We start from the raw sequence: 25,702 nt of genomic DNA on the forward strand, positions 1-25,702 counted from the left end.
ATATATACCGAGTAAAAGAGTTTTTCAGCACAAAATTTGTGCCAAAAACTCGAATTCGGCTTGTACTAGGGTCACACAGGTTATTTGATTCAGTGCACACGCACCAAATCAAAAGCACGTAGTCTCCGGTCGTCATCTGTCATCTTCTGGATAGAGCAATGCTTCAGCTCAGTCCACAAGTCGCAGGTGAGGTGAGGAGAGGTAGGCAGTGGCTGAACTGAACTGTATGCCACTGAACTATTTAACCCACAATATTCTGTGCTTTGTATGAGACCAACAGCAGTAATGATGATGAATTTAGTGATGATGACAATGTCTGTGCTAATACCCTCACATCAGATATAGCTGAAGCTCTGAACATACAGATGAGAGGGAGGAGAAATCCAGTTTTGAAAAAGTTGAACCTTTGTGACTGAGTTTGATTACCTGTTAAGCTACGGTTTTCTGTACTTTATTTAAAGTTTTAAAGTTATTGTTGCTAGTTTACAGTTTTTATGTAGCAATAAATATTGAAAAACATTTAACCTACTGATTCCTCAATTACTGCAATAGTTTTGGGTATATATTTTTATTTTTGAAATTTACCAGTGGCTACTGCATTTTCACCTTAGTTTATACTCAAGTCACTAAGTTTCCCCAGTTTTTAGGGTAAAATTAGGGGGGTTGGCTTGTATTAGGGTCTGCTTATACTTGAGTATATAGGTAATTAAAAATTTTATTGGCACCTAGACCTTGATTCTACCACTCACTTATACTAACATTTAACAAGTACCAATCTTGCTGAATCATATAATGCTCATAGTTAAGTGGGTGATATGTTAAACATTAAGAAGTATAAGTTAAATGATTTATGCAAAGCATTTCTCAGTTTCTAAAATATAAGTGTTCGAAAAATATCCTATGCAATTAATACTATTATCACCCATGGTCGTTTTATTATTACTGTGCCACATAGATGAAAGGGTGGATGGCTTGATAGACCCAATGTTATCACTGAATTTCATAAACTATAAGGCATGTTACAGACTACTTTAATCAAATACAATACTATTCTAGTAAGAAAACATAAATAAACCAGAGATGTAGCTCAACATACTGAGCAGAGCTTTGTATGCAGGATTCCCTGGTTCTATCCCTAAGCACTATACAATCTCCTGAGAAATACCAGGAGTATCCCCCTAATGGAGACCTAAGAGCAGACCCCCAAACTAAACTAAACTAAAATAAAATAAAAACAGAGAAACTTTGACAGAACCTTTTCTTTGTTTACAAAATTTCTAAATAATGGATACATTTCAAAAGTTTAAGAAATAAAAATAATTTCAAAATAAGCTAAAATAAAGCTAAGTAAATAATTGGAATAGTTAAACAATAAACTTAATCTTACAGAAATTAAAATGCACATTTTTCTCAAAATAAGGTAAAGTAAATTTAGTTTGAGAAATTTTTTTAATTTATATTTTTGTTTGTTTGTTTGTTTTGTTTTCGGGTCACACCCGGCAGTGCTCAGGGGTTTCTTCTGGCTCTAGGCTCAGAAATTGCCCCTGGCAGGCACAGGGGACCATATGGGATGCAGGGATTTGAACCACTGTCCTTCTGCATGAAAGGCAAATGCCTTATCTCCATGCTATCTCTCCAGCCCGAGAAATTTTTAAATAATTAACCATAACTCTTTTACCAATCTATTTCAATCTATTTTAAATAGGTGAACTTGTAGCACACCTATACAAATATCACCTGGCATTGTGAGCAGTTAGACAATCTGAGATTTTAAGAAGCATGAGCATATTTATTACTATTACTATTAAACTGGAGCATATTTATAATGTAATTATTTTGTGGCAAAATCAGCTATTGCTTTAAATATGACTTCAAACTTTTACTCCCTGAAGAAGCTTTTTCAAGTTTCATGAACAATATTTAATTTTCTAAGATTTAACTTTATATTATAACATGAGTAGTCTTAATTATCTTATATTTCACCCATCAAATGTCATTTGCTTAGAAATAATTCAGTTGTATTATACTTGCAATCTTTAAAATGTAATTATTTCAGGTAATGATACTTAAATATGGTGTGTGCATATATGTGTATATAATATGCCAAATTAGATCTAAACCAACCCAGTTGACATAATGTTCAAAGTTTTCGAACTTTAGCAAAATCAGAAGGTTTTTAAATTCAGTGGCAAGGTTTAGTCTAATGAAAATCTGCAAGACTTAATAACTATACTATTCTGGAATTGGTTTCAGAAAACAGCAGTGGAACTGGATGTCAAATGCAGTTTTCATACTAATATAATGGAATGCTAAACATACTTCTATCTCAGGGCCCTATTAAATTTTTACCATAGCTGATCAATGAGTCAGCATTCATTAGTAGGGCTATGGGTAATCTATGTGAAATTCTGATTTGATAAGCTTCCATTGCTGTCTTCTGTGGAATTTTCTTCCAAATACAGATCACGTTATGCAAATCTAGTCTATTCTTAGGTATGTTGTTTTAGTTTGAACTATGAACTTTCTTTTAAAAATGTGTCTACTGAGGTTTTTTCAAACTAGGTTTTAGCACTTTGCCACAAAATTGAGTGCTTGCTTCAGCAGCACAAATACTAAAAATCATTAACTTAATTTTATTCTAATAGATTTAATACTCATACTCTATTTCTCTGTATATCTGAGGCACATGATCAGAAAATATATAAACAGTACTTTCAATCAGTTATGAAAAAATTACAATGAGACAGATTATCGATGGCTACATTGTCAATTTCCCTGTGTCTAATAACTTGTCTTTCAAAGAGAATATTTATAAAGAGGATATATGGTGTTTAAAATAGTACTGTATTTGTTTTAAATATCAGTCTTTAAACTGCGTAATCTTCCAAGTTTGAAATTAAGAATTTTATTTCTAGGTGTGAAAGAACTGTATTTGGTTCTTTAAATCTTTCTTTTGTTTCCTGATACCAGGGAAGGCCTCTGCAGGGCCACTGACTTTACAAACTGTTTTTTCTTTCATGTAATATTACCAACAGGTTGAGAACACTTAGTTTTGGGTTCAACCAGCTTTCCTGCACTCACTGTGGGACAAAAAGAGCTGTCATTTACTGACTGTATTCCCTAGCAGAATAATATCTACAGGACACTTTATGTGAAAATAAAATTGTTCTACAATCTGGGGCAGGTGAGGTGGCACTAGAGGTAAGGTGACTGCCTTGCAAGGAAGGACTGCGGTTCGATCCCCTGGCGTCCCATATGATCCCCCCAAGCCAGGGGCAATTTCTGAGCTCTTATACAGGAGTAACCCCTGAGCATCAAACGGGTATGGCTGAAAAAAACAAAACAAAACAAAACAAAATTTGTTGTACAATGATGCATATAAGCTCAGTCTTTTCTTCATTTTTTTTATATTCATAGAGACCTCACCAACAAAGAAACACACACTTACTGATATCCCCACTTGGGACATAGGAATTTTCTAATTTCATTAATATGACAAGTGAAATGGGCTCAGTATAATGTCAAAATGGAATATCAGCGATTCGTTTTATTAAATCCCAATATAAAATAAATTTAACAGATCATTCTAAATGGCCACTCAATGAAAAGGCATCGTAGAATTCAAGTATATATAACTAACAATAATGGCATATTGCAATGAAAAGTTCTGAAAACCCTTCAATTTATTCTTGTTTGTTTAGATTTTCCAAGAAAATGGGACACTTTTTAAATAAGTCTGTAGCATTTAGTCTTGTTGGAAACAGAAAAATTATATTATAGGGTAGTAAGTGTGTTTAGACATAGTCTCTACATATTTTTGGAACAAAAACAATACTTCTTTTATTTGTTTTATTGTCTTTAAGTGGTTGTTTGTTTGTTTGTTTGTGGTCATACCTATTGGTGCTCAGGGGGTACTACTGACTCTCTAGTCAGAAATCATTTGGTAAACTTTAGGAACCATATTGGATGTCAAGAATTGAACCAACGGCTGCCATGTGCAAGGCAAGAGCCATACCTACTGTACAATCTCTCAGACCTCAGAAATACCTCTTTAGCATCTCTAATCAACTTTTGTAATCTTTCAAATAATAGTATTGATATCCAAGAGCAGAAAACATTTCAAAGTATAATTATTAGTTAGAAATAAGGCTGTCTACTTTATAAACAGAAACTAGTGTTCCCTAATATCAAAATTAAAAATTTAGGATTAAATGTTTAGCAGTATATTATTTCATTTTAATGTAAACAAAACCATAGTGAATAGTATTAGTAGGAACTAGAATTACTGTAGCATTTCTATTTTTTAATTTTTTAACATACCATGGTTACAAGGTTGTTTATAATGCAGTGTTTTATAAAGTTCATAATTGAGTTACAGTCATACAATGTACAACATCCTTCAAAAGTGTGCATTTCCTGCCACCAATGTCCTCAGTCTCCCTCTCATCCTCCCTTATGCCTTCTTAATGAAGAAACCTAATTAAGTTTAATGGGCTGGGAAGATAATTCAGAGTTGGAGCATATGCTTTGCATACAGACACTTGAGTTCAATTCCTGTTTCCTAGCATCACCAGAAATGATTCCTGAGCACCACTATGTATACCCCTGCCCTCTAAAAAAATAAAATTATTGGGGATGGAGTGGTGGCACAGTGGTAGGGCATTTGCCTTGCATACATTGACCTAGGAAGGACCAAGGTTCGAGTCTCTGGAGTCCCATATGATTCCCCTAGCCAGAGGTTCTGTTTTAGTTGCTTGGAATCCAACTTAAAGATTTGTGATTCCTTTTATGAAAACTTCTCCATTTTTGAAAATTTATTTTGTATATTGGTGCCTCTCAATAATTTTTCTGAGTATGTTTAGAATATTTAAATTACAAATAATAATTATATTGTCTGCATTTATTTATCACATATCTGAAAAATTCCTTGTTTTATCTACTTACATTTAAATTAATTTTGATTTTTAGCAATTACATACTTTTTCTATATATATTTTCATTCTTTGTTTTTGTATTCACCTCACAAGCTAAATATTTAGAAAAAAAATTTATCACCATAATCTTCACCTAGTGGTGAGGATAGCGATTGATAAAAATTATTAAGCAAAAATATAAACAAATCCATTTTCTAATTTGCCTAATGTTATAATTTATAATTATTTGTTTTTGAGCCACACCCGGCAGCACTCAGGAGTTACTCCTGGCTCTGTGCTTAGAAATCGCTCCTGGCAGGCGGGGACCATATGTTATTCCGGGAATCAAACTATGGTTCATCCTGGGTCGGCTGTGTGCAAGGCAAATGCCTTATCTTTGTGCTAGTTTTTAGGGGGGCCCACACCCTATGAAGCTCAAGGGTTACTACTGGCTATGCACTCAGAAATCGCTTCTGCTTGGGGGACCATATGAGACGCCGGGGGTTCAAACCTCGGTCCATCCTAGGCTAGTGCCGGCAAGGCAGACACCTTACTGCTTGCTCCGTGCCACCGTTCCCGCCCCTTTGTTTACCATTTAATAGAACTTGCCAAAGTTTTGCTTAGTGGAGTTCCAATACCTCAAATATAAAATACTTTTTCAGAATATAAAACTCTGTGTGAGTAATATTTCTTGTACATAGCTATATAACTAAGATTATAATGATTTCTATCATTTAACAGTTTCTGGCTTATATTCTTCAATGAATTTTGTACTATTTAAATCAAATAATTTAAGTGAAATAATTTATGAGAAAATACTCACATAGAAGTATCTCATTTATCTTGGTAACTCAATAATTATTTTCCATTTTTTTCCTTCTACACGTGTTTCTCTTTTTCCTTTTATTTTTTTTTCTTTACTTTCAGAACATATGGGGAAAATTATGACCAAAGTGGCTTTAAGGGGCCACACAAAAGTACTTGTTTAAATTTTGAGAAATTAATCCAGACAAGTATCAAGAAAAGTTAGTGGTAACTTGCTTTCTCTAAAGTATAGAAATAATTTGGGCATAGCTTATCATTTGCCTTTTTTGTTACTTTTTATTATGATGTAAATTTTGCATGAAATGGATAGAAATTCATTTTGTTTTCCCAGCAACACCCAGAGAATCAGCTACTTGTTAAAATACTTCAATGATTATGTAGGTCTACAAAAATTATTGTTTAAGGTTTATATCACATGGCAAAAACAGTGTTATTGACATTTTAGATTTGCAAAATATGACTATTTTATGGGAAATTAAAGATTTTCTACTAAAATTACAGACTTTAGTTGTCATCCCAAAACTTACTGCAACAGTCATGTTTATGAAGTTTAGCACAAATACATAGTAGTAATATTCTCTCATAGAAAGTGTATCCTAAGTAATTCAATAGAAATTAATGAGATTGTAAGCTTCCAGAAACATTTTTAATTTAAGCAAAACTTACATATGCAGCACTGCAATACACCTTTGAGTCTAGAAGTGCTCCAAGTTTGTCACTTGATCAGTTAGCCTGAGAATAATTATATTTTAATTTATATACTGGGCCATGGGTCTATCATTACTTGAGCCTGAAATACTATTGCAACTGCCACAATATGCACTAATGTGCTTAAAAATATCTTGTAAATCTTCTTTTATTTAAACTTCTTTATGGTTCATCATTGAACTGTGATCCTTACGTGTGAGCCATGTCATGATTTAATATTAGCCAAAATTAATAGCCAACCTTAAGCTTCTTTATCTTAGCCTACAAGCTTCATGGTTCCTTTGCATTTATAGTTCCAAGGCAGTTTCTGTTATTTAAAGGCTCTTGGGAGCAAATGTGTTGGTAATAGAGTACCACATAGCTCGCTTTTGTTCAATAATAAAATACAGGTCACCATGAGAGATGGCAAATGTTGAGGAAAAAAGTGCACCTGGGTAGCAGGTTAAGTCATGTATTTTAAAAGCTTGTTATCCAAGGAGGAAATGATCCAGGTCCTATGAGATATAAAAAGCAAAATAACTTTGGGGCAGGCAACAAGAGAAAAATGAGGTCCAGGAACTGGAGCAAATTAGGTAAGGTAAAAAAGAATAAACCAGAATAATAAGTTTCCTCAGTGTTCAGGACTTTCTTGTGGAAAAAGATCTTTGTACATAGACATGAATCAGAATATAATATTATTTGAGAAGAATTGTTTAATTTCCTTGATTTTTTAGCATTCATTCTATAAACTTACAAGTAATTTCCTGGAAAATTCACAATGTTTGTAAATTTGTAAATATTAATAATAATATTTTTTATCCATTAAAACGACATGTTTCCCTTTTAGCCAAGTCTTCTAAATCTTGATTCTGTTAAGTGAAAGAAAAATGTCAAATAATATTAGACTTTAGCCTTAAAACTGACTAGAATCCTAGTAATAGTACTTCTAAATGCTAAGAATAAAAGATGAATATGACCCAATTTATTTTAAAATTAACTTGATAGCTTTTTTGTTTTTAGCAAAGCCCCTTAAATTACATGTTAAGTTTTGCTAAGGCATTTGCTATTGGCTTTACTCATTCTCTGGATCATCTTTAAGGCTTCATCGAGTTTTGGCATACCCCATGAAGTCAGCTAAATTTTGGTGCCAACTTGAGCATTGTATTTAATTATTCAAGTTTCTGGACTGACAAGATTCTGTTAAGAAAGTTAAAATGAACATGAGCACCAACACAGTAACTGTAACAGATAGAGTCATATTTTGTTGTTCCATATCAACAAAATATAAAATATATCATGCCAATCTGTACAATATTTTAAGCTAAATTTATCTAACAAAGTTATGTGTGTAGATGCATGGACAGGTAGAAAATAAGAAAAGTTGCTCTTTAATTCCATACATTGAATATCTCTTAAGCATATACTGACTGAATTGCAGATGGCCAATAGTCAGGCTAATGTCTTATTACCACCTTCTTGTATCAGGACTGGTGCCCTCTGGAGAGGTTGTATGTGGCCATTTTAATCACATCCTAAATGTTTCCTTCATGAATCCACCTGAAGAAAAAAAACAGATGCAGGGTTCTCACCAGTGTTCACAAGAATCCCCCTTTGCAAAGGTTAGCATTTATTATTGATACCCTGCTGTTCTCCAGCAGGTGTGCTCATATCACAGAGTTCCCTCATGATGTCTAAACTCAACTTCACAGGCTGTAGATGTAGAAGCTTCTAAGCTTAGCTTTTGTTAGATTTTTCAGGGTCTCCCTAGACCCTATGAATTGTAACCAAAATCAATGCTATTTACTTTCTCCTCTGTAGTATTTATATTATACTGGCAGGGAGTATTTGCTGCTGATTTAATTTTGTGTTAAGGTGGATAAGGAAAGCTAAGGGAAAAAATTGTCAACTTGATTTGAAGATTAATACTTTGAATAAATACATCTTATGCTAGGAAATAAGTTGAATTTATAACAGCGCTGGAAAAGGAAGATTCCATCTTTTTCTCACTTAAGGTATGACTGAGATTTGAGGGCACATTTGAATGCATCTCTAAAGAGAGTGCAGATTTGAGCTCTCACAACTCAGCCTATCATCATGGGCAGAAGCTTTCTCTACAGGCTGAATGTATTTGTTTCATGTAATAGGACTACCTCTGATCCCTAACACATGAAGTACAACTGAGAGTCATGAAGAATGTACCAGCAGTATACTCCTGTGACTCAAAACCTGGAAAGAAAGAAAAAGAAAAAGAGAAGGAAGGAAGGAAGGAAGGAAGGAAGGAAGGAAGGAAGGAAGGAAGGAAGGAAGGAAGGAAGGAAGTAAGGAAGGAAGGAAGGAAGGAAGGAAGGAGGGAGGGAGGGAGGGAGGGAGGGAGGGAGGGAGGGAGGGAGGGAAGGAGACAGGGAGGGAGGGAGACAGGGAGGGAGGGAGACAGGGAGGGAGGAAGGGAAGAGGGAGGGAAGAAGGGAGGAAGGGAGAAAGGGAGGGAGGGAGGAAGGAAGGAAGGAAGGGAGGGAAGGAGGGAGGAAGGGAGGAAGGAAGAAAGGAAGGAAGGATAGAAGGAAGGAAGGGAGGGAGGGAGGGAGGAAGGAAAAGGAGAAAAGGAAAGAAAGAAAGAAAGAAAGAAGAAAGAAAGAAAGAAAGAAAGAAAGAAAGAAAGAAAGAAAGAAAGAAAGAAAGAAAGAAAGAAAGAAAGAAAGGAAGGAAGGAAGGAAGGAAGGAAGGAAGGAAGGAAGGAAGGAAGGAAGGAAGGAAGGAAGGAAGGAAGGAAGGAAAGAAAGAAAGGAAGGAAGGAAGGAAGGAAGGAAGGAAGGAAGGAAGGAAGGAAGGAAGGAAGGAAGGAAGGAAGAAAGGAAGGAAGGAAGAAGAAAGAAGAAAAAGAAAGGAAAGAAAGAAAGAAAGAAAAAGAAAAAAGAAAGAAAGAAAGAAAGAAAGAAAGAAAGAAAGAAAGAAAGAAAGAAAGAAAGAAAGAAAGAAAGAAAGAAAGAAAGAAAGAAAGAAAGAAAGAAAGAAAGAAAGAAAGAAAGAAAGAAAGAAAGAAAGAGAGAGAGAGAGAGAGAGAGAAAGAAAGAAAGAAAGAAAGAAAGAAAGAAAGAAAGAAAGAAAGAAAGAAAGAAAGAAAGAAAGAAAGAAAGAAAGAAAGAAAGAAAGAAAGAAAGAAAGAAAGAAAGAAAGAAAGAAAGAAAGAAAGAAAGAAAGAAAAAATTTTATTTAGTGGGGGAAGAGCAAATTTTATTCAACATAAAACAATATTTTTATTCATGTTATTCTATATCTTAGTGACATGAAAATTTAACTAACCTCAGTAAAATTAGGTAATAAGGAGAAATAATGCCCATGTTGCCAAAGTGCTATGCTAGCTTTTCGATTGTTCTCTGTACAGGAAGGCAAGAAACCTTATCAGGTAATCATAATTGGTCTGTCAGTGTTGCACAAATTGCAGCATGGAGGGGTCTATCTCACAACTTTTCTTTGTAATTAGCTGCATCACTCTATGTTGAATCAAGCATTTTCTGCGCAACGTCTGAAAACGTAAAACTTTATGTAGTATTTATCCTCCTTAGATATTCCCTTTTACTATAGTCTCTTTTTGAAGATAAAAGAGTTCTGAGAATCAGCAGCTATATGTCATAAACACTCTCCAAGGGTTCCCTGTTGCTGAAATTTGGAAATTGATTGATTTAAATAACGACTGCCTTTGTCTTGTTTCAATACTTCATTGTCTTGTTCTCTGAATGGGAGGCATCAGCCTTGTCATAGTCTTTCCTAGGAAGGAAAGAGGTATTTCCAGGAACGAAAATTTCCAAACATAAAATTGAGACACATGGACTTACATGATACTTGAAGTAGAAAGTGAGTTTTCAAGATCTAGAACACATGGTTGAAAGAAGTTTCCTATAAAAAGTGACTATTAAGATAGTTTCTAGATTCATATTTTTACTCACAGAAGGCACATTCCTTCCTCCCTTTTATTTGCATTTTATACCCACACCAGAAGAATGACCAGTTTTCCCTTGAATATGGTTCTTTGCCAGAACTAGAAGTACTCTGTTGACTAGAAAGTTAAATGCATAGCCATCAGGGAAGCAATTCAAACCAGACTGCCAAACACATTATGAATATATTGCTCTTCTTAAAAATGTTAGTTGGTTTTTCATACTGGAGTATTGACTAACTGTCTGCATTTGATGTATGGTTTACCAGCCTGATGTCGACTTATGGTTAGAGCTTAACTTGTTAGTTCTGCTTTTGCAGCCAATTCAGAATAACTACAGATGCCTTGAGATATTAAAATTGACTGCTCAAATGGACTCAGTGTGGGAGTTTCATTGGTTTTAAATTGATAACAGCTGAAGGAGTGAATGATTAAAGTGTACATGGGCATAGGACACAGCTCTTTCCTATGAACTCTCGTGAAGAAACTCTCTGAGTGTAGGAATTTTTTTTCTTCTTAAGTTAGTTATTTCTAAGAAATCTTGGGTTAAATATTTTTAATTTCACAGAAATATGCAGGATGTTATAGAAGTAATAATTCCACAGAAACAGATAAATTTTGACAAAGTGTTTTTTTTTCCTAATCTGTAGGGAACCTTTTAAAGTTAAGTAGCATTCCATAAGGTTATAAGTGTCTCTAATTCTCAGGCACTGGAGTTAAATTAGCTGAATAGGAAGCATAAACTGTCAAAATAGAAAGGTTGGGGTGTCCTATGTCTTTTTTCCTTTTTTTCACAAAAACCAAAGCTCCAAAGTGCCTTATCACAAATAAGTTAAAGAAAGCCCCTTCTTTGTTTTCTTATTCTTCTGAGATAGTTCTTATTGTTCTCATTATTTTAAAAAGATGATCTGATCATTTTCACTTCACATTTAAAAACAACACAAAAGCTAAATAAAATTGACTTCCTTTTCCCCAAACCAGAAACAATTATGAAAAAAAAGGTTTTAGGTATATCTAGTTTCACAGTTTAATAGTAGCATAGGGGAAAAAATCCCAGAAACGAAAAGAATTCAGAGAAATTAAAAGATGTTTTGTAATAAATAACTATTCATTTATGTTAAATGACTTCTTCAACTTCTACTTTTCAAAAGTTCAGTGCCTTTGCTGTACAATGACTCCATTCTACTATAATTGTTAGAACTTCATTCTATTTTCAATTGACTCGTATTTTTTTATTTCTTTTATTTTTTATTTTTATTTTTTTATTTTATTTTGCTTTTTGGGTCACACCTGGTGAAGCTTAGGGGTTACTTCTGGCTACGCATTTAGAAATCACTCCTGGGTTGGGGGACTATATGGGATGCCAGGGGTTCGAACCGCGGTTTATCCTAGGCTGGCACAGGCAAGGCAGACGCCTTACCACTTGCACCACCACTCCAGTAACTGACTCTAGTATTTTTATCATGGATATTCCATTAAGCCATAGAGAAATATTTTTTGTAGTTAACTGATACAGAATATCACTCTGCAATAAAATTAATTTGGATATTGTAGAATATATATAAATTATAATATTATATTCCCATACATTTAAAAAGAAAAACTAAAACATGGGAAACAGATAGTATATTTCCAAAATCCATCAAGCTCCAGATATTAATTAAAATATAATAACATATTTACATATATATATGAATAACATTGGTAGATACTGACATATCTTATTTTACATGTAAATAAATCAAATTATAATGGGTATTGTTATAAAAAAGGCAAAGTAAGTCATACATATTTGTCAACAATTATAGTAAAATGTATTAAATACTTAAATTAGAACTTATACACCTGCACTAAATCTTAAAATTGCCTAACTTGATGTCTTCCTGAGAGGCATACAGTATAGAACTACATGTTGGACTTTAATAGATATAAAATGGACTGATAGAGGCCTGAGAGATAGGATGGAGGTAGAGCATTTGCTTTGCATGCAGAAGGACGGTGGTTCAAATCCTAGCATCCCATATGGTCCCCCAAGCCTGCCAGGAGCGATTTCTAAGCATAAAGCCAGGAGTAACCCCTGAGTGCAGCTGAGTGTGACCCAAAAACCAAAAAAAAAAAAAAATCACAAAAAAAAAGAACACTCAGTGCTGGTGGGGATGTTGAGAGAAAGGAACTCTTATTCATTGCTGGTGGGAATACTGTTTAGTCCAGCCTTTAGGGAAAACAATATGGGAATTCTTCAAAAAACTGAAAATTGAGTTCCCATTTGATCCAGCTATTCTACTCCTAGGGATATACCCTAGGAACACAAAAATACAATACAAAAAAATTTCCCTTACACTTGTATACATTGCAGCACTATTTATAGTAGCCAGACTCTGGAAACAACCAAGATGCCCTTTAACAGATGAATGACTAAAGAAACAATGGTACATATACACAATGAAATATTATGCACCCATCAGGAAAGATGAAGTAATGAAATTTTCCTATACATGGATGTACAAGGAATCTATTATGCTGAGTGAAATAAGTCAGAAGGTGAGAGATAGACACAGAATAGTATCACTCATCTATGGGTTTTAAGAAAACTTAGACATTACTGTAATAAGGCCCAGAGACAATAGAGTTAAGGGCTAAGAGGACCAGAAGGACTGGCTCACAATTTGAAACTCACCACATAGAGTGGTGAATGCTGTTAGGGAAATAACTATACTAACAACTAGCATGACAATGTTAAAGAATGAGAGAAATACAATGCCTGTTGCAGAACAGGCAGGGATGGAGGAGGAGGGGAGCATTGGTGGTGGGAATTCACCAGTTGCACTGGTAACGGGGGGGGAGGGGGAGTTATTCTGTTTATGACTAAAACCCAACTACAAACAGGCTTGTAATTATGATGCTTAAATAAAGATTTATATTAAAAGAAAAAAAGTGCTGATACCAATTTAAGTGCCTGCTACAATGATTGACATTTTCATAATATGTAATTCCTCTGGAAATGTAAGAGTAAAACATTTCCATTCTCTTGCAACAGTTGTTGAGCTCCAATTTTAAAGATGATTTTCTTATCTACCCATATTAGGCAGGGGGGAGCAGATTTTAAAGAGATGTCATCCAAGCTAAACACATGTGAGGATCATTAACTTCAATAGATCACTCCTAACTTGTCCTTTTGAACTTGGAACTCAAACTCATAGGAAGAGAAGAAGAGAATGGAGGGAGAAGAGGACTGGCCTCAGTTAACCTCACTATGAAGGAATCTATCACACTACTAGAGGCTGAGAATAAGAAAGCAGATGGTCTGAAAAGAATATCTTGAGGATATCTTAATATCTTGAAATTCCAAATGATTTAAATTTCTATAAAGGCATTATTTACTTAGATTCCATCATCATGTGTATCATCTTATTCTTTAGAAGTACAAATGTTGCGTGGGGCCTTGAGAATGTTACAGTTTTTTCCATCTTAAAAATAATTAGCATAGGAGAACATTTAATATTCTTTCAAGAATTTGACAGGACCTCACTTAATTTTTAGAAGCAATTAACATGTCAAAAGAAGAAATGAAAGACCATTTTGGTAATAAATCTGTTTACATAATTACCGGTTGAAGAAGTCAAACATTTTAGGGGAAAAAAATAAAGGTTATTTATGTTAAATAAAGGTTAGACCAGTTCTTCATCAAAAACATAATTCCCAAAGGTATTAAATGTTTCAAATATATAACCTAAGTTTACTTATTTTTATTTATAAGCACACTTGTATCTCTGCCCCTTCAATGAAACAGATCAGAGTTTTACTGTATGCGTGAATAATATTTAAGAAAATATTAAGCAGAAACACACTGGAAATGTCACATGAGGAAGGCAATGAAGTCTATGTGTGAGGTTAATTTTAACTCAAGATTCCACAGTAAGATGGAGAATGCATTTTACAGGCGGCTCTGCAGGAATAGACTACAAGTATTCCAGATTGACTTCACAGTGCCCTACATCAATGCTCCATAATAGCAGAAAAACTCATGTTACCAAGGTGGTACACGGAAGGCCTACACAGAGATGTGTGACCCCAGAAAGCACTGAAAGCAAGGGGTCTAGTGAGAAAAACAGGGACCACAACTTTGGTTCAGAATCAGAGGTAAATAATAAACAATATTGGGGAAAGTTTAGGAGGACTTTGGAGAGGGGCATCATACTAGTGAATTCTGTGGATGGTAGTAAATACTTTTGTGTAAAATTTTAGTGGAAAACTCTTTCCTGTGTGAATGCAAAACCATCTGTTCCTACAATCAGTTGTTATAGTACGAAATTATCAAAAGCCCAGAGGGAGCTTCTGTCTCCCAGATGCAATTCTCTAGGTAACAAGTCTGAAAAGCTGCAGTGGACACATATGTTGGACTTCAGTTTCACATATTCAGCTGGATCGTAGACACTCTGTTGAGATGCTGAAAGAAGCCAGTGCAAATCAATTTGGCACACCATCAAGGTGACTTCAAATGGTCTTGGCAATCTCTGCTGGTAAAGTGGTCACCCTATTGCCCTCAATATGACCACCCCAAAATAAGATTCCAAGAGAAAAACAACAGCTCCTCCTTGGGTGAAATAGATATGTAAATACAAAACTGAACATTGTTTTACATGATGTTTAATTATACTAAAAGAAATTACATAAATGTCTCTACTGTATTAGGTCTGGGTATATAGGCACAGTTATAAATTGTTGATGACAAACTCTGCTCTCATATTATGTATGATATGCTCTCATTATATATGTATATATATATGTATATATATACATAAGAAAATGTTTACCAAAAAAAAGTAGTAGTGTATTGGCATTATTAAGCTTCAAAGAACAGTGAATTCCACAGTAAATTTTAAGTTTGGTCATGATTTTGTGACTTTATGTCAAGTTATAAAAAGTTCTTTCTTAACAATTTCAAGATGATACGATTTTAGTATTGTTGAATATGTATTGAACAATTGAAATAATAATTATTACATATTAAATATACATCCAGTTTTTTTATTTCTTGTTTGGGGATTACACCTGGTGACATTCCAGGGTTACCCATGGCTATGCACTCAGAAATCGCTCCTGGCTTGATGGACCACAGGGGATACTGGGAGATTGAACCATGATCCATCCTAGGCTAACGCAGGCAAGGCAGATGTCTTACCGCTTGCGCCACTGCTCCTATTACTAGAGAAAGGTAATGCCAAATGAGTAGGTAATAAATCAAAAAAATGTTCAAAATGAAGAAAGTATCTCAAAGTGAGAGAGCTTTTTAAATCAATTCTACTAACAACTTGGAGACAAACAAAAGATGCTTTTGGAATCTAATTCCATGTGCTACAGGAAGGATGAAAGAGAAACTTGTTGTTTTTGACTAAAAAAAATTTTTGGTTTTAGATTTTGAACTCATACACTCTTCTAGCCAATTATATTACTGGAAATGCTTTCTTATTCCTTAACATAGAATAACTAACTGACCACCTTGCAAAAATCTTACTCTTCCACATCTCTGTGGCACTAACCAATACAACAGCAGAACCCATGACTCCCTATTTTTAATATGGTTTATTTTAAATCCTTTACCTGCCTCAAAATGCTTTTCATCAAAGCTGCTCTTCAGCTGAAGCAAGATCCAAAAAATACCTCTAAAAGAATTCTTGAATAACGTTTAACCTGAGGCAAAGAAAATTACTGCTTTTAACCTAAAGTGCTTTCCTCTTAGGTACTTCAACTTTATTTTTAACAAACCCTCAACATTAGTGGCTATAAGAATACCCTTAAGACTCAAATGAAAGAGACTCTATTATAGATATGCAAACTCATTATAGTAATATATAGCAAGTAATATTTAAAATCATTAAGCAGTTTTACTTCCAGTAAATTTAAACATTTTTATAGAGCTATGTATTCATGCAAATAAATTGAAGTCTTACCACCTGGTAGTCTAACAAATCTCTGCTGATACTAGAAAACATATATGTTCTTTTTGAGATTTCTCAGAAATATGAAGTCAAGATTTCTATATCTTCTTTACCCAAATAGATTCATTCAACTTGTATCCATCATTGAATGTTATTTCTATATTTACTAGATCAACAAGTAAATCATTTGGAAGCAGTTCAATTACCTAAATATATTTTATGTAGTAAGCTTTCTACTCACACAAAAATAATAGTACTGATAACAGTACTTTTAATAACACTGAAGTTTCTACTATTTCAAGAAAAACTCCAGATCAATTAAAGTTGTTTGTTATTTCTTTTTGCCTTGTTATTAGAGTTAGTTATACCTGGTGGTGCTTATCTATGGCTCTGTGCTCAGAGATCATTCCTGGTGTTACCATATTATACCAGCCTTATTGCCTGTATCATCTTTCTAGCCCACTCAAAATGGACGTTTCACAAGAAAATTTTCAGAAAAATATGGTTGAATAATGATTTATATGAGTACCTCTCTTTTTAAAAATATAAAGGCTTGAACAGGGGATGAACAGCTAAATTGAACTCTTGATTGGACATTGCCTGCCCTCTTAGCCTATAGCCCAAACCCTGTAAAAACCCTCTTGCTTTGCTCTTCAGGGGTCCTGTCCTCTGTCTTTTGACATGATTCACAGCCCTGACTAGTCAGAACAATAAATCTGCCCTTGCTAATTGCATTATTGGAGTTGTCGTGGTCTCTTATTGGGTGGCGGACCAGCATGGACCCTTACCTAAACTGGTGTAATTTCTTTTCCTTAGTCTATTCTTTTCCAGTTTGATTTACCTAATTAACAGAACTTTTTTAACTCTTCCAACTCTAAGACCAGTGTCTTAAATTACCTTCTTCTTTTATGCCTTGAACCATCAATCCCTTATTCTTATCCACCCAAGAAAAATAATTTTATTATCTGAATATTTTACTGTCTTTCTACTTGGGCTATGAATTACATATGTTAGGCTCAACACCATATTTACAGATTTAGAGGACTCTTTGGATTTAAAGAAATAAAAAGTAAAAGACCAACATGGAGAGGCCTGAGTAATAGCACAATGGGTTTCACTTTTGCCTTGCACACAGCCAACCTGAATTCAATCTCCAGTATCTCCCATATAGTCCCCAAAGCACATCCTGATTGCAGATTGCAGATTTCTGAGCACAGAGCCAGGAGTAATCCCTGAGTACTGGCAGGTGTGAATAAAACCAACAAAACAAAAATCAACAAAAATTTTGAGTGATTTTAAATTTACTATTTAATTATTTATTTATTTTGATTCCTTCTTGTGAAAACTCTCATATAAGTGCATTTTCCATTGGTAGATGCAGATGTTTGCACCTCTTGCCAGCTTCACTCATTGGGTTAATTGAGGCTATCATTAAATTTCCTATTTCTTTCTTTCATTCTTTCTTTCATTCATTCATTCTTTCTTTCTTCTTTTTCTTTCTTTCTTTCTCTCTTTCTTTCTTCTTTCTTTCTTTCTTTTTTCTTTCTTCTTTTCTTTCCCTATCTCCTTTGATTCTTTTCTTTCTTTCCTTTCTTTTTCTTTCTTCTTTTTTCTTTTTCTTCTTTTTCTTTATTTCCTCCTTTCTTTATGTTCTTTCTTTTTATCCTTCCTTCCTTCCTCCTTTCCTTCCTTCCTTCTTTCTTTCTTTCCCTTTTTATTTCCTTCTTTCTATCAGACCATGATCCCTATTAAAAAAAAATCCTGTGGTTTCAAACTCCAGATATAGACTTTATCACCCTTAAAATGTCAGCCTTAAATTCCAAACATATATACATATCCCCAAACATATACACACATATCTAAGATATATATATATATATATATCTTATTTATTTGATAGCAATATTATGCTTAGCTAGAGCAACCTTGATACCCTAGCTCCTGCATGCTTTGTAGCTCAGAAAATAACATTATTCTTTTTTTTGTTTGTTTTGTTTTTTTGGGCCACACCCGTTTGATGCTCAGGGGTTACTCCTGGCTAAGCGCTCAGAAATGGCCCCAGCTTGTGGGGACCATATAGGACGCCAGGGGATCGAACCGTGGTCCTTCCGTGGCTAGCACTTGCAAGGCAGACACCTTATCTCTAGCACCACCTCATCGGCCCCATCATTATTCTTAATGATTGGATTTACCCTCTATTTTCCTCTGTCTCCTATTTTCATCAATGGATTTCATCTTAAAACTATATTCTAAATACAATAATTTTTACTCATTTTCATTTTTAACCCCTTTATCCAAGCACTATGATGCTTTTGTCCTTCATTTCCACCAACACCATCCCCACCCTCCAATTAATTATCTCTTTAGACTGGATAATAGTATAGCAGGTAAGGCACTTGCTTTGTATGCAGCTGACATAGACACTGTTCCTTTCACCACATATGGTCCCTTGAGCACTGCCAGAAGTAATCTCTGTGCATAAAGGTAGAAGTGAGCCCTGAGCACAGAGGAGTGTGGACCAAGAAAGCAATAAGCTGTCAACCCAAGACAGCTAATTGATCACTAAAAAATAAAAATTGCTTTATATCAATTTCTTTTTCAATAATCTCCAATTACTTAGATTAAAATCACAATAAAAATATAATTGTTTTACTGACACAACCTGTTTTAGTCTATTTTATATATGTAATATATATAATCATCAAGCAATTATTACATTTTTATCCTAAGTAATGCATCCTGTCTTTCACCTTGATCTAAATGCCTCTCAGTACCTCACTAAATACCCTGTTTACTCCTATAGCTTTGTGTTTATGCTCTTACTTAATGTTCTCCTTTTTTATATTTGCATAGTGCATGCCTTTACTTTATTCTGTTTTAACTTATATTTTATTGAAAAGACAGTAGTTTATAAGATCATGAATATTTATATATTTAAATGTCTAACAGTACTATAGAACCCCAATACCAAAGTGCCCCCCTCCTTTTTAGTCTTTTGTTTTCTTTTTTTTCTCATTTGATTTGTATTTATTGTAAAATGCCAGTTTCCTCCTTAATATGTATTATTTGTACCTAATCCCTTATATAATTTCAGGTAGTTTATTTTTTGATATTTTTAATATGATGATTTGAGTATTCAAACCAATAAATTTGTATCCTTGGATTGAAAATGTTCTGTATTTGTCGCATTTGTTGAACATAGTGATTTTGTGTCACTGATAGTAAGAAATGCTGATGATAGTAAGAAAAGCTCAGTTTGAAAGAATTATGTTACTTATATGAATAGCTTTATCAAGCCATTCTTATCAAAATTCATTAAGTCTTAGATCTATACTTCCATGGGTAGATTGATTCATCAAATTTTAAAGAACATAATCATGCAATAGCTAAAGCCAGTTTACATCACTTACATATAACTTGTCAATTTGATATTCTCAAAGCAATTTAATACATTCAAAGTATACATGGGCATTAAATTTATTTAAAAACTAAGTATATAAATTTACAGTGTAAATAAACTGTCAATAGCATTTAATATGGAATAAATTTTAAGAACAAATTATCAGAAGGTATAGAAGCACTTTATATCTTAGAATGTCAAAGAGAAAAGAATGATTAGCAGAAAACACACCAAAAATTATATTACAGACTGAGAATCTTTGTTATCTATGAATTTATGTTAAATCAGGAGAACTTTAAATACTATATAGAAGCTTAAGGATGTAACAAAATATATGATAAAAATTATTTAATTCTGCAATAATAAAATACTTAAATTAAGAAAAAAATAGGGGGCCGGGTGGTGGCGCTAGAGGTAAGGTGCCTGCCTTGCCTGCGCTATCCTTGGACGGACCGCGGTTCGATCCCCCGGCGTCCCATATGGTCCCCCAAGCCAGGAGCGACTTCTGAGCGCATAGCCAGGAGTAACCCCTGAGCGTCACCGGGTGTGGCCCAAAAACCAAAAAAAAAAAAAAAAAAAAAGAAAAAAATAGAATATCTATTTTCTAAAATAAAATATTTCATTTGTCACTTTTGACATTAAAATTAAAATTTAAAAAGGACCTATGGGTAAATGGAAAATAAAAAATATAAATAAAAAACACTGTGTCTATTAAAATAGATTATAAATTTTCATTTTGAGTATTATATGAAGTGATATATTATATATACATTTTATTAATTTTTAATTTTTAATTATGAGAACAAAGATGCAAAGAAAAAGGACAAGGTAAAGTTACAGTGGAAGGACAATCACCCATAAACTGAATTCTCAGTAGTCCCATTGCTGATATCTTAACTTTGAACTTTCAGCCAAAGAACATTAAGAAAAATAAAACAGAACCCATGTACAATTACTTTGTCCTTCAAGACCCCATATTGTAGTACATAATATTTCTTAGCATCACACAAAGCAATCTAAAGCCATAAAACTTATGTAACTCCTTAAAATTTGAAGGCAAAGTACTTTTTTACATTTCCATGCACATGCATATTAGTTTAAGTTAACCTCAAAAGTTTAAGTGGGTTGTTTTTCTTTAGGATTAGAGTCAAAGGAGCACAGTAAAAAAAGGAGTTAGAGTGGCAATTATAGGAGGGATATGGAATAATAGGAGGGATATGGAAAGGAAAAGCCTTGGCCTAAATACAAGAAGATTCTACCCCTGAAATTTCCTGGCATAAGACCAACTCTAGGCTCCAGGCAAACTAGTTTGTCCAATCCAGGTCATTGTCTGTAGTGCCAATACACTTTTATTTTTCACACAGTCTCTGTTGTTGGTATCATGTTTCTGTATTAAAGATCCTGGAATCTTCATATCCTACATTGCAGTCAAGATGGTGCAGTCCTCTCGTTTCACTTCACAATTAAAGGGCAATGCAGAGAACCCTGTCCTGTAAGCAGGTCGTTGTTGTTGTCAAGTCTTCTTAGTGTTAAGGGAAGTCTCTTTTGAGCAGGTCGATGTCAGAGCAGTGGTAGGGTCTTTCCTGGTAGAGGATTGCTTCCAGGTGTTGTTATAAAAAAAACCTTGGATGTTTCATAGATAGCTTCCCTGGTTCAGGGGTGAATGGAGGATGCCCATTCTTCTGAGGCCTGTGCCAGGTCATTATATCAATGTTCAGGGTGTAAGGTCCCATTGCACTACAAGATGTGTGTGTTCTAATCTTTATTAGATAAGAACTTATTTGTATGAATAGTATTTTCCCATTTTAATGTGCCTATGCAAACAAGGAACAATGCCACATGGCATTATCGGCACATATGGGGGCCATAAGAACAAGTCCAACAATCCCATGACATGGTTCAATCCTAAGCATTAAACTGAGGTACTCTTCTACCAAAATTCCTTATTGAACAGCTCACAAAGAGAAGACAAGATAAAAAGTAGGTATAATCTTCACGGTAAAAAGAATATTTAGAAAGAGTTATAGCTGTTAAAGAAAATACACATAAAATATTCAAAAGACATATGTGTCCATTTTATGTCTTTTGAAATAGTTGGGGGTTGTTAAATCCAATGCACGACTTTGGTCTGTAATTAGGACTGTGTAGTACTGAAGTTAAAATGGGTAAATGTGGGGTACTGATGGTTGGGGTAAGAGAGTAAAGGAGTAATAATGAGCTTTGTAGGGGTGTGCAAAAGGGCAGAATTTGTTGGGGCAGGAAGTCAGTCTTGGTGCCTAAGAAATTAATGAACTGAAGGTAAAGAGGGTTAATTAAGGGGAAGATAACGAATCTAGATTGGGAGATAAGGGAGTAGAAGGGGGTCTGGTGTGGGGGAGGTGAAATATATCAGAGGGGCTATATACATTGTATAGATGAATTGTTTATGGATTAGACTTAGCAGTCAGAGAGGACCACTGTACAGGAAGTCATGTCTACATATGCACTGAATTTAGAGACCTATTTGAGTATAACCCCCCAAATCTAGGAAATTATATTTTTCCCTAGAAACAGTTGAGAATGAAGAATATTTTTGGGTGTTGCTAAAAAGTATATATGTCGTGCGGGCACATTTGTGCTGGCACCCTTGAAAAATGAATACTAGTAAGAAAAGAACTCCTGAATGGGGTCCAGTATGCATAGGGGAGGAATTTCTCCCCCCATCATCCCCCCAGAGCCCGATTTATCAGGCCTGGTCCTGAAGACCAGTCTGGCGTGGGGGGAATCTCAGTCCTCTGGACTAAGTGGTCAGCCCAGGGGGTCCATGGCTAGCTGCCCTGCCCAGAGCACCCAACATACCAGCTGAAGAGAAACAGAAGAACTGGCATGTGGAGTCTTCTGGGTGCAGCTAGCCATAGGCCCCCTGGGCTGACCACTTAGTCCAGGGGACTGAGATCCCCCCCCCCATGCCAGACTGGTCTTCAGGGCCTCGCCTGGTAAATGAGGCCATGGGCAGAGGGTGGGGGAGAGAAATTCCTCCCCTATGCATATACAAACTACAGAGGCAGGGGCTGCACCCAGAAGACTCCACATGCCAGGACTGCTGTGTCTTTTCAGCTGCTATGTTGGGGGCTCTGGGCAGGACAGCTAGCCAGAGGCCCCCTGGGCTGACCACTTAGTCCAGGGGACTGAGATCCCCCCCCAATGCCAGACTGGTCTTCAGGGCCACGCCTGGTAAATCAGGCCATGGGGGGATGGTTTGGGAAAGAAATTCCTCTCCTATGCAAACACAAACTACAGAGGCAGGGGCTGCACCCAGAAGACTCCACATGCCAATTCTTCTGTTTCTCTTCAGCTGGTATGTTGGGGGCTCTGGGCAGGACAGCTAGCCAGAGGCCCCCTGGGCTGACCACTTAGTCCAGGGGACTGAGATCCCCCCCACGCCAGACCGGTCTTCAGGACCAGGCCTGGTAAATCGGGCCCTGGGAGTAAGGGTGGGGGAGAGAAATTCCTCCTCTATGCATCTTTTGTTTCCTTTCAGCCCTTTTGGTAACCTGTATTTTGTCAGTTTTAAATATTGTCTTAAATGGACATTGTCTATACTTTGCTTTGTTCCTTACATACTACTATGAGTGGGATCATATGCTATTTGTTCTCTTTCTGACTACTTACTTTTGAAAAGCATAACTACCTTCCATAACTTCACATTTTTAGCATTTTGTTCAAATTCCTTTGTCTCAAAGACAACATGTGAGAAGAACTCCACTAACTTTCTATCAACATACCTTTATCATAGTATCTATCAGCCTCTGATATCATATTTCTATTTAGTAATATGTTTATGTATTTGCTTTCCACCAGTGAAATATGGGCTTTGTGAAGACAGTGAGTATTCTTTGTTTTATTTATTGATTCTGTGTGTGTGTGTCTTTTGCTACTTTTTACATGAAGGAAGAGAAGTATAGGACAAATTAACTTCCAAGAAGAATGTTATAATTATCACTACATTGGAATAATAAACTTTTAATTTAGATACAGAATTCTTCTTAGCTTGTAGTTTTATCAGAATATTTGATTTACTACTAGCAAAAAAAAATAAAGTTGAAACCTATTTTCAGAAGATTTAGGAGCGTAACAAAAAGATTTAAAGAGTATTTCTTAGAAGTATTGCTAGAAATTCAAGGTGAAACTGGAAGAAAGACTGTTGAAAGCACCCAAAAAGAAAAAGGGAAGTGAAAAGGGCAGGAGAAGAGCTCTGCCATTCTATTTGGAAGTATCTCTGAACTCATCTTTGGGCTGTTTCTATCTGCTCCTCCTGAAGCCATCTGTCTAGCTTCCACTGGAAGGCATAGATAGGCACAGCCAACCCTTGCGTGCAGCAATCTCCTCCAGAGACTGCCCCAAATGTCTTCCATATTAGTCTTCATAATAGATATTGTCCCTTACCACAAGTTATTTTAAAATTAGATTGGATGAGATGAAAAAAATAGAATAAACAAACTTGTGGGGAAAAATATTCACAAAAGTGTATATACATTTAGAACTCCTGTTTATTTAGATTCCAAACTACTTAGAGTTAAAAGCATTTAAATTTTTCTTCTATTTTTGCCTCCTACCAGAAAATAAAAGAAAGAAAAAGCCCTCAACAAAGCAATGAGATTTACTTCTATTCATCTATTCAGCCACATTGTCCCAATAGTTGGTATCTATTTACCAAAATGCTGTTGCAGAAATGTTTAATTGAGGCAAAGTATCATAAAATAATAAATAAATAAATAATATGATAAATATAAATACAATAATAATAAATACATAAAATAATGCAATAGTGTCTGAGTAATATAAGATATGTTAAATTCTATAATACTGTAGCAGCAGGTGCTTCTTAATTCAAAAACACAAACATCCTACTTACTTAAAGCATCCATTTCTTAAAATAATCTGAGTAATTTTGGGGGGAAATTAGCTGAAGAGGTCCTAGTTTGGTATTTAAAAAGACAAAATTAAATTTCAAAACTAAATAATACAAAACTTCTTGATAAGAATTATGAATGTTTGGGTTAATAAACCTATTTTCAAAAGAAAATATAGGTGTCATTGGTAGCATTCGTCATCAACCACTATCCCACAGAATGATGTTCTTCTGCTAATTTAGCAAGGTTGAAAACCACTGGTTCACAACCTTAGTTGTAACTACTATTCCACCAACTGGTCCAAGAAAAGGATAGTACCAGTCCACAGGTTTAAAATAGTTGAAGAACACTGCTTTACAGCTTAAAATAAAAGAAAAAAATTAGTTAAGAAGCTAAATTATCATGTTGAGAATATTATTTTTACTATCCTGCATCTACCCTCCTGCCACTCCTTTATATCAACCTATTTGAAAATAATATGCCCTCATACATGGTGTACTTTGGTAAAAAAGAATCCATGTGATTAATAACTTCCAATAGCATATATATTTGCATCCCCACTAAAAAAATTTTATTAAATAATAATTTTTATTGTGACCAAAAAGTGATAACTAATATTTTATGGTAATATTGAAGGTACATAGTAACAATTAATTAGGGTCATTCCTACCACCAGGGTTGTCTTCCCTCCCCCCCTTCTCCCAGTATGTGTCCCATAATGGATCAGGTTTGGGGATGAGAGGATAGATAGAAGGGTTTCTGAAGGGGGGAGGAGGGATAATGTATAAGAGGGGCTATATATACTATAGACATGGATTGTTTACAGTTTAGATTTGGCGATCAGAGAAAAAACAACTATATACAAATTCATGCCTATATATAGACAGACTTTAGAGATCTATTCAAGTATCATCCTCAGGGTCTTGGGTATTCCCTTACCTTTCCTAGGAATGATCTAAATAAGTATGAGCATTGTGGAATCATAGTTAACAAATGTGCCCTTGCATTTTTGGAAATGAGGACTGATGCACAAGGACCCCTCAGCAAGAGATCACCCGCACAGCCCATTTATGGCCATGGAAGGGGCTGGTTTCCCTTCCCCAACCGCTCCC

General features: G+C 34.9%; 1 protein-coding gene across 1 annotated transcript in view; it reads left to right on the plus strand.

Annotated features, from left to right (window-relative positions):
• ARHGAP15 (Rho GTPase activating protein 15) overlaps positions 1–25,702 on the plus strand; it is a 723,932-nt gene that overhangs the window by 386,202 nt on the left and 312,028 nt on the right. The window lies entirely within an intron of this gene.

Source organism: Suncus etruscus, chromosome 5 (assembly GCF_024139225.1).
Source record: "Suncus etruscus isolate mSunEtr1 chromosome 5, mSunEtr1.pri.cur, whole genome shotgun sequence".
NCBI lineage: Eukaryota > Metazoa > Chordata > Mammalia > Eulipotyphla > Soricidae > Suncus > Suncus etruscus.